Source organism: Orycteropus afer, unplaced genomic scaffold, assembly GCF_000298275.1.
Source record: "Orycteropus afer afer isolate SDZICR_OR568_19922 unplaced genomic scaffold, OryAfe1.0 scaffold00020, whole genome shotgun sequence".
Taxonomy (NCBI): domain Eukaryota; kingdom Metazoa; phylum Chordata; class Mammalia; order Tubulidentata; family Orycteropodidae; genus Orycteropus; species Orycteropus afer.
The window spans coordinates 3788257-3797381 of NW_006921607.1; the positions used below are offsets into that span (position 1 = coordinate 3788257).

At 43.6% G+C, this 9125-nt stretch overlaps 1 pseudogene; it reads left to right on the top strand.

Annotated features, from left to right (window-relative positions):
- The window catches only part of LOC103191814, a 40320-nt pseudogene that overhangs the window by 23919 nt on the left and 7276 nt on the right, over window positions 1–9125 (top strand).

Here is a 9125-nt window from a genome sequence, read left to right on the forward strand (position 1 = left end):
TAGAATGTGAATAATCCACTCTCCTTTCTGGATGTTATGAGGAACACAATAAGCCTGGTGGGAGTTGACCCTCAGCAAATGACGGTTGTTGTTTTCCTTTGACTCCTCAGTTTCCCATTTGTGAAACAGGGATAATCATGGCCACCACTTGGGGGTTTCTATGAGGATTGGAGGGGATATATATACACCCCTAGATTGCAGTTATCTGGAGATTAAACCAAATTCACTGCTATCGAGTCAGGTCTAACTCATAGCGACCCCTCCTTGGGTTTCCAAGGCCGTATCACTACGGCAGTAGATTGCCAACCTTCCTTCTGAGGAGTGGCTGGTGGGTTTGAACCGCTGCCTTCTGATTAGCAGCCAGATGCCTTAGGCACTAAGCCACCAGAGCAGCTATCTGGTGATTGGAGACCCTCAAAAAAGTTGATAGGTGCTTGGTCCAGTTCCCCTTTCCCCTAATTATGTGACAGAAAAATTGGCACAACAGATTTCTCCACTGGTTAATAAGCAAGTGTACCGAAATAAGGCAAAGAAGGAAATATTCCATGATCATGTTATCTAAGTTAAAGGTTGGGGGGCCTTGCTATTGTCTTATAACTACCTTGTAACTATGATTGAGGGCTACATGGTCATGAGTCAGCCCCAACCCCACATAGCCAGGTAATTAAAATCCCAGAACTAATTCTACCTTTTTTAACCTGTAATTATATACATATCCCGATCGTGGTCCTTTCCCTGCTTCTGTAGTGTCACCTGTGACAGTGATGAATCGGCCTGCCACAAATCATGACCTTGTGATGATTCTCTTTGTCTTCCAAAATGTAATGGACACAATGATTGTGATTCAGAGGATTTCATCAGCTTCTGTACTGGGTGCATGCTGACAGTCTCCTTCATCTGGATGAGTGTCTTTGTTCCGTTTAAGGCTTAATAAAAGAGTCTCTGTGGACCATCTTTGAGTGTGAGGGCTGTTTTCCTAGCACAAACGGTGCAGTGAGCAGGGTTCCAAAGCCACCTGTTCCAGTGAGACCCCTGAGGGGTCGAGGACCAGATCAGGCACCAGACAAGGGGTTTCTTGTGCCCCATTGCCTCCACAGACCCCGAGGTAAGTAAGTGCTCTTGGACTCTGAGCCCTGTGTTTCGGTGTGGCTCTCTGAGACCTTTTGTTGAGACTTGCTCCATGTATTTCTGTCTGAGAACTCTTCAGACATTGTTGAACACTTTCTTTCTGTTGGCCAGCAATTCTTATCTCCACATATAGGTAAGGCAGCCTTTGATAATTTCTAAAAGGAGCTGGGAAAAATAGCAATTGGATGTGTGAGAAACTGCAAATACATTCTAGGACGCAGCTCTAGCATATATCTGAACACTGTGTTTTAGCACCATGTAGTGGTGTTTGGTTGTATCTGCAGATTTATAAATTTTAAGAGAAATTGCATGTGCTGGACTCTGGTCAACTCACTGCTATTGAGTCATTTTCAACTCATAGGATCCCTCCTTGGGTTCCCGATACGGTATCTCAATGGAAGTAGATTGCCCAGTCTTCCTTCCGAGGAGCAGCTGGGGGATTTGAACCACTAACCTTCTGGCTAGCAGTCAAATGCCTTAGGCACTAAGCCAGGCAAGGGATGGGAAATGCCACCTCAAAGGACCAGAGCAGAACACCCTTTGGGACTCCACTGCCTACGTGCTTAGAAATTATAGGGCAAATTCAGTTCAGTTCTTGGAGAAGTAGTATGCACTTACCAGAGCTAAAGACCTGCCTGGTGGCTGATTAGGGGTTCAGAGCTCAAAAAAAAAAAAAAAAAAAAAAAAGAAAAGAAAAGAAACCCTACTTTTTCTGTGCAGCAGGTTCAAAGCAAAAGGGATCACCTTTATCACAGTCAGTAGGAAGATTTTTAAATTTGTACTTGGAAGCCTCCAGATGACAGCAAAATGACAGATCTGTGTCCCAGAAGACGTAGTAGCAAAGCAATCTAAACAAATGAGAGAACCACAGAGTCAGACTCAAACTACTTCTACTCCACCTCTTCCCCCTTCCTCTGCTCCTCCGAAGACTGCTTCTCTTTATCCCTGTCTACCTTCTGAAACTCCAGAAAATTCCTCTAACCCCTTATCAGACCTTCCCTACTACTCTCAGGAGTCTTACACATCAGTTGGTGCAACAGTTCAAATGTCTTTTGAGATTCATGCCCCTCTACCTAGGGTGGGAACCAGAAAAAACCTAGAGAATAGGTTGTGACATTCATCCCAGGGACTAGGGGTGAGTTACGCAGTATAGCTAAAGACTTCCCAGATGTCCTAAGGACCCATATGCATCTTCCAAAAATGTAAGGTTTTGATTGATGCCTATCAATCTGGACTACTGGATTTATATCAACTAGTCCATATGCTAGTCAGCCCTGGGGATGATCAAGTTTAGTGAGCATGCTAATTGGAGGAATGCTCAGGATAATTTGAAACCATGCACTGAGGCAAACAGTGAGGTATGGATGAAGGATGCTAGAGAAAGGGTTGAGGGCCTTCATAAAGCCAGTAAGGATGTATTCCCTTGGTTACTGACTAAACTAATATCTGCAGTTGCATCCAAAGCAAGAATGAAACTGTTTTTGAGGATAAAGAATGACTGTATCAGAAATTCTCTGAGTACGCAGGCCTTGATCTGAGACTTGAAGGTACTTCAACAGCTTTTAATGCAGCATTTATTTCAGGCCTCCTTCCTAATCTGTCTGTATTGATAAAAAGAAATAATTTGGCATGAAAGAGCACGCACACTAATGTATTAGTGAAAATAGCTCATTTTCACTAATACGCTTTCTCAAACTTTAGACACAAAAGGAAAGAAAATGAATAGCCATGCAAATGCATTGTTCAGTATTTTGCCCATGAAATCCTTCAATATTGCAATTTAAGGCTTGAATTTTTTCATCAGTTCTTTCAGCTTGAGAAATGCTGAGTGTGTTCTTCTCTTTTGTTTTTCCAAATCCCAGGTCTTTGCACATTCCATTGTAACACTTTGTCTTCTCAAGTTGCCCTTTGAAATCTTTTATTCAGCTCTTTCATTTAATCATGTCTTCCATTTGCTTTAGCTACTCAATCTGCATGCTGGACATATAATCTGAGAAGGTGGACTATATGAAGAAGAACTCAACATCAGGATTGGAGGAAGGCTCGCTAACAACCTGCGATATGCAGGTGACACAATCTTGCTTGCTGAAAGTGAAGATGGCTTGAAGCACTTACTAATGATGATCATAGACTACAGCCTTCAGTATAGACTACACCTCAACATAAAGAAAAGGAGAAGCCTCACAGCTGGACCAATAAGCACCATCACAATAAATGGAGAAAAGACTGAAGTTGTCAGATTTCTTTTTACTTGGATCTACAATCAACACCCATGGAAGCAGCAGTCAAGAAATCAGATGTTGTATTGCACTGGGAAAATCAGATGCAAAAGACCTCTTTAAATTGTTAAAGAGCAAAGATGTCACTTTGAAGACTAAGATGTGCCTGACCCAAACCACAATATTTTCAATCACCTCATATACATGGAAGCTGGACATCGGATAAGGAAGACAAAGAACTGATGTCTTTGAATTATGGTATTGGCAGAGAATACTGAAAATACTATGGACTGCCTAAGGCACTTGACTGCTAACCAGAAGGCTGGCGGTTCAAACCTACCAGCCACTCCTCAGAAGAGGGGTTGGGCAATCTACTTCCATAGTAATACTGCCTCGGCAACCCAAGGAAGGGTCACTATGAGTCATGGCTGACTCAATGGCATATAACAACAACAACAACAGCCAGAAGAATGAACAAATCTGTCTTGGAAGAAGGGCATCTGGAATGCTCCTTACAAGCAAGAATGGCCAGACTTCCTCTCACCTACTTTGGTCATGTTGTCAGATCTTGGAGAAGGATTTCATGCTTAGTAGAGTAGAGGGTCAGCAAAAAAGGAGAAGACCTTCAATGAGATGGATGTACATAGTGACTGTAACTGTAACCACAGGCTCAAGCATAGCAAGGATTTTGAGGATGAAGCAGAACAGGGCAGTGTTTCATTCCTGATACATAGGGTTGTTATGAGTGGGCGCCGTCTCAGTGCCACCTAACAACAACAGCACAGGGTTGCTATGAGGCAGAATCAACTCTATGGCAGTTTTGTTTTTTTTTTTTTTTTTAAATTACTGATTCAGCAGATTCCATCGGCCTCTGGGCTGAATCTTCTTCATCTGGATGATTGTCTTTGTTTTTGTCTTTGTTCTGTTTAAAGCTTAATAAAGAGTCTCTGTGAAATATTTTTGAGTCTGGGGTCTTTTTCCCTAGCACAGCAGTTATTACTGAGCATCAGTAGTGCAGTGGTTAGGAGAACACAGGCTAGAGCCTGACTGCCTAGGTTCAAATCCCAGTTCTGCCACTTCCTAGCTGTGACCACAGACAAGTTACCACACTAGACCTCTGTGTCCTCATCTGTCAATGCTAAAGGAGCTCTGGTGGCATAGTGCCTAAGGCATTTGACTGCTAACCAGAAAGTTGGTGGTTCAAACCCACCAACCACTCCACAGAAGGAAGACTGGGCAATCTACTTTTGTAAAGACTTACTGCCTTGGAAACCCAAAGGGGGTTGCTATGAGTCAATTGACTCGACGGCAGTGAGTTTTGGTTTAGAGAGGCTACAAGAATTAGAGGAGTTAATGCATGTGTTAAAATGCTTAGAACAGTGTATAGCATGTAGTAAATATTCATTCAGTAAGAGTCAGTTATAAATACGCCACAGCCACATGACCTTGGACAAGTCACATTTCCTCTCTAGGGCTCAAGTACAAATGAGATTTTGGGTTGAGATTTCATTAGCTTACTGGTTTCAGTTTTGGCTGCTCATTAAAATCACCTGGGGAACTTTGAAAACATCCCAAGACACAGATCCACCCTAAAAATTCTGATTTAATTGGTCTGGCATGGGCCTAGGCATTTGAATTTTTACATAACCAAACTCCAGGTGATTCTAGTACATAGCCAGGGCTGAGAGTCCCTGATTACATGTTCTCTGAGGTCACAGAAGAAAAGTTGTACTTTTTTCCTGACAAGGGAGTTTCCCCATGGATCTGGGACTTCAGAACAGCTTTTAGGGTGTGGCTGCTTCAGAATACCATGTGTCAGTGACAGCTCTTTGGGGGCCTTGAGAAAACATGCCCCAGGGGTGTGGTATGGACACCCTACCCATGAATATGCCTCTGGGGCTGAGAAGGGGCTCCTACCCTCTCTGTCCACCAAGAGGAAGATGCCCAGACAAAGCCCAACTCAGATCCTAGCTCACTCCCAGGGATCCTTCCCATCTTTAAACATGTTTGTGTCTGAACAGGTGCCAGAAGGCCAATACATACGGACAGAATCCTCCTTGCGTTGGGTGCCACAATGTCTCTGATGAATTCTGCTCCTCCCTCCTCTCAGAATGCTTCCAGCTTCTGTAAAGAGCTAATCTGGAGAAAAACACATGGAATCTTGTTTATATTTTAAAAACCTATCCTCCAAACTTGTTTCCTGAGGGGATTAATTTAAAAAGAGGAGAATTATAATTAAGTGGTTTCTACTGCTTTTTTCTTTTCTTCTTTTTAAAATTTTTATGGCAGGGAGCAGGATGTGAGACTCTTGGTGTTTCTGCTGCACTTTCATTTCGCCTAAAAAATAAACACATAGTTTAAGAAATAGCAATGATTATGTATGTACAGTTGCTGTCAAGTTGATTCTGACTCATGGCAACCCATGCTTGCAGAGAGCAAGTGCCCTTGAAAAGCTTTCCAAGGCTGTGGTCTTTCCGAAGGAGCTCTGGTGGCGCAGTGCCTAAGGCATTTATTTGACTGCTAACCAGAAGGCTGGCAGTTCAAATGCACCAGCCACTCCTCAGAAAGAAGACTGGGCAATCTACTTCTGTGGAGATACTGCCTCGGAAACCCAAGGAGGGGTTGCTATGAGTTTCATCCATCTCCACAGCAGAGGGCTGCTATGAGTCGGATCCAACTTCATGGCAGTGAGTTTTTTTTTTTTGGTCTTTCTGAAGCAGCTTGCCAGGCCTTCCTTCCAATGTGCCTCTGGGCGGGTTCTAACTGCCAATATTTTGGTTAATAGAGCACTTTTGTGCCACCTAGGACTCCTGACAATACCTATGATCACAAGTAAAAAAATAAACCAAACTCACTGCCATCGAGTTGATTCCGACTCATAACGACCCCCTCTGGGTTTTTGAGGCTCTGTATCTTTACAGAAGTAGATTGCCCCATCTTCCTCCCATGGTGGGTTTAAATGTTTGACCTTCTGGTTAGCAGTCAAATGACTTATCCACTATGCCACCAGAGCTCCTTTGATCATAATAATAGATGTTATTTACTGAGCACTTACTACATGCCAGGCCCTTCTTGTACACACACCGACTCTAATCTTAACAAGTTGGTGTTTTCATCAACTTTTTATAGAAACAGACTCTGAAGCTCAGAAAGATAAAGCACAAAGATGCCAAAATTAATCAGCCCTTGTGTGGGTTGAGCTCTGTCTTTACCCATTGTGTGTCCTTAGCCAACATGCACATCTCTGACCCCCACCCAATAAATAGGGGGTCACTGCCATCTAGTGCACAGGGCTGGTGGGGGGATGAAAGAGCTGAGGGGCTGGAGATATCAGCCCAGCATCAGAACCTGGGAGCCCTGAATAAATAGGAGTAAAGCATTTGGCTGCTAACCAGAAGGTCACAGTTCAATCCCACCAGCTGCTCCTTGGGAGGAAAATGAGGCAATCTACTTCCATAATGATTTACAGCCTTGGAAACCCAGCGGGGTTTGCTATGAGTCAGAATCAACTCAATAGCAGTGGGTTTGGTTTTGGTTGGGTCACCCTCCTTACTAATGCCCCAAAATGTTTCAAGAGTGTTTGAAGGCAAGTTAAATATTCACAAATGCAAATATTTGCATTATTTGCTGGCCAGCAACTATGCAGAAATTTAGGTAATAATTAATAATTTGGAGACCCCTGTGGTGCTTTGTTAGGACCTGCCCACTAGGAGGGACTGCTCTCTTTCTTCTGTTTCTCTGATTCCTGAATGTTTTCAGGGCACCAGAAGTGCTTTGGGGTTCGGCCTACCCACATTTGTGTCTCTTGTAATTAGTGATTAAGAAGTTATCCTTTTCAGCTTTCTGGACACTTAGGGATCTCAATTTTCCACCCAAATCTGACCCAAAAGATGACACAATGTTCAGAGAAACATTCTCGCATAACCTCACTTTCAAAGTTCAGGCTTGGCACAGATAAGGCCATGCTGGAATATTGGTGAAAAGAATGAAAGATATGGATACCTGAAGGGAGAGGCAGCTCTGGATATAAATGAAGTCTGGGTTAAAAATAGATGTGCATTTATTTATTCTGTTAAATATCTTCTGTGTAGGTCCACAGCAGGAATGCTGGCATGGCCTAATTTTATCCTCACCAGCCCTGAGAGGAGAATGTTTATGGTACCATTTTACAGATGGGGAAGCTGAGACCACACCGCCAGAGAAGCGGACAGCCTGGGTCCCACTTTCATGCTGGTCCCATTCTGCCACTTCTTCCCCTAGATTTATTTCTATAAACACTTTCTCTGAAATGGGAAGGCTTCCAGGTTAGGCCAGCCAGGAATAATTAATACAAAGGGAAACTAGTAATTTTGTTCTGGAGCCAAGATTGGTGGGGAATCACTTGGTGCAGAGAAAAGAAGGTGAACATTATTAGACTCAGGCCTAGAATTCCATGTCAGCCCCTCCACTCACTCTCTGCCCTCAGTCATGTTCCTTCACCTCTGTGGACTTTGTTTCCTGCTCTGTGTGATGAGGACAGTGACCCTCCCTCCCAACATTATCAGCAGGATTAGAAAGTAGTGTGCACAAAGAGTCTGAACAGTGTCACACGCTTGTCATTCATGGTGATGATGCAGTGATGATGATTGCTTCAAATGCTCCTTCTTATAGCCAAGCCCTCTGCCCCCATGATATCAGGCTTCCCAGTGAGGACCACATTTGGGCAGATAGTGAGCTTCACCTGCAAGTCCCATGGCTTCTTCCCCAGAGATAGCACCCTGAAGTGGTTCAAAAATGGGAATGAACTTCCAGTCCTCCAGATCAAGGCAACAAGTCTCCTTCAACATCTCCAGCAGGACCTGGTGATGCTAACTAACCCCAGAAGATGTCTACTCTCAGGTCATGTGCAAAGTGGCCCACATTATCTTGCAGGGCTCTCTTCATGGAATGGCCAACTTGTCTGAGACCATTCAAGGTAGATGACACTCATACCCTGCGCTTACCCTCACCTGTTCTCAAACCTGTTCCTCCCTAGGTTTGCTCCAGGGCTTAAACTGTTAGGTAATTAGAATAGGGAAGTGGGCCCAAATTTTGTAACCTGTACCACCCCTGCTGTGAGAGGAAACAAGAAGCCTACCAATCAGAAAAGGCAAAAGTCACAAAGGGACTTTCCCAGGCTATCTCAAACCTGGGCATGTGCATTTAGTATTCCTAAAAGGATTACTTAAGGAGGCTGGAAGCACAGACCATAAAAAGTCATCAAGAAAATGATTGGGACACATATAAGACCAGAACACAGAAGGGCCGTGGGGGTGGGTGGGTATAAAAGGTAGTTAAGTAGAAATGCTTGGAGCGCTCTCCTAAGTATGAGGAGGAGCCCGCTCTCTATCTCTTTGAGAGTGTACTTTCACTTGAGTAAAGCATGATATGGGGATCCTTAAAGCTTATGCTCTCTCTGTTTACTCTGCTTCCTTTGTCACGCTGTCTTTGATTCTTCAAGATAGTGACCAGTGAGCATTCTTATTCAGATTCCAGGGACCTAAGAATAGGCTCTTTGCCAAGGATGGCAGGGACATATGGTAGGCTGACAATTGGAAAGGACACAGGTGGTGAGTGTACAAGTGCTGCCTGCCAACTATTGAATAGAGGAGCACAGCACAGTACCCTGCTTACAGAGATAACATGCAAACAAAACAAAACAAAACAAAACAAAAAAATGAAAATCGTGAGCAAGTCACTCCAACATACAATCACCAATTGAATATAAACACAAAAACATCACAATGCTTCAGAGACAAC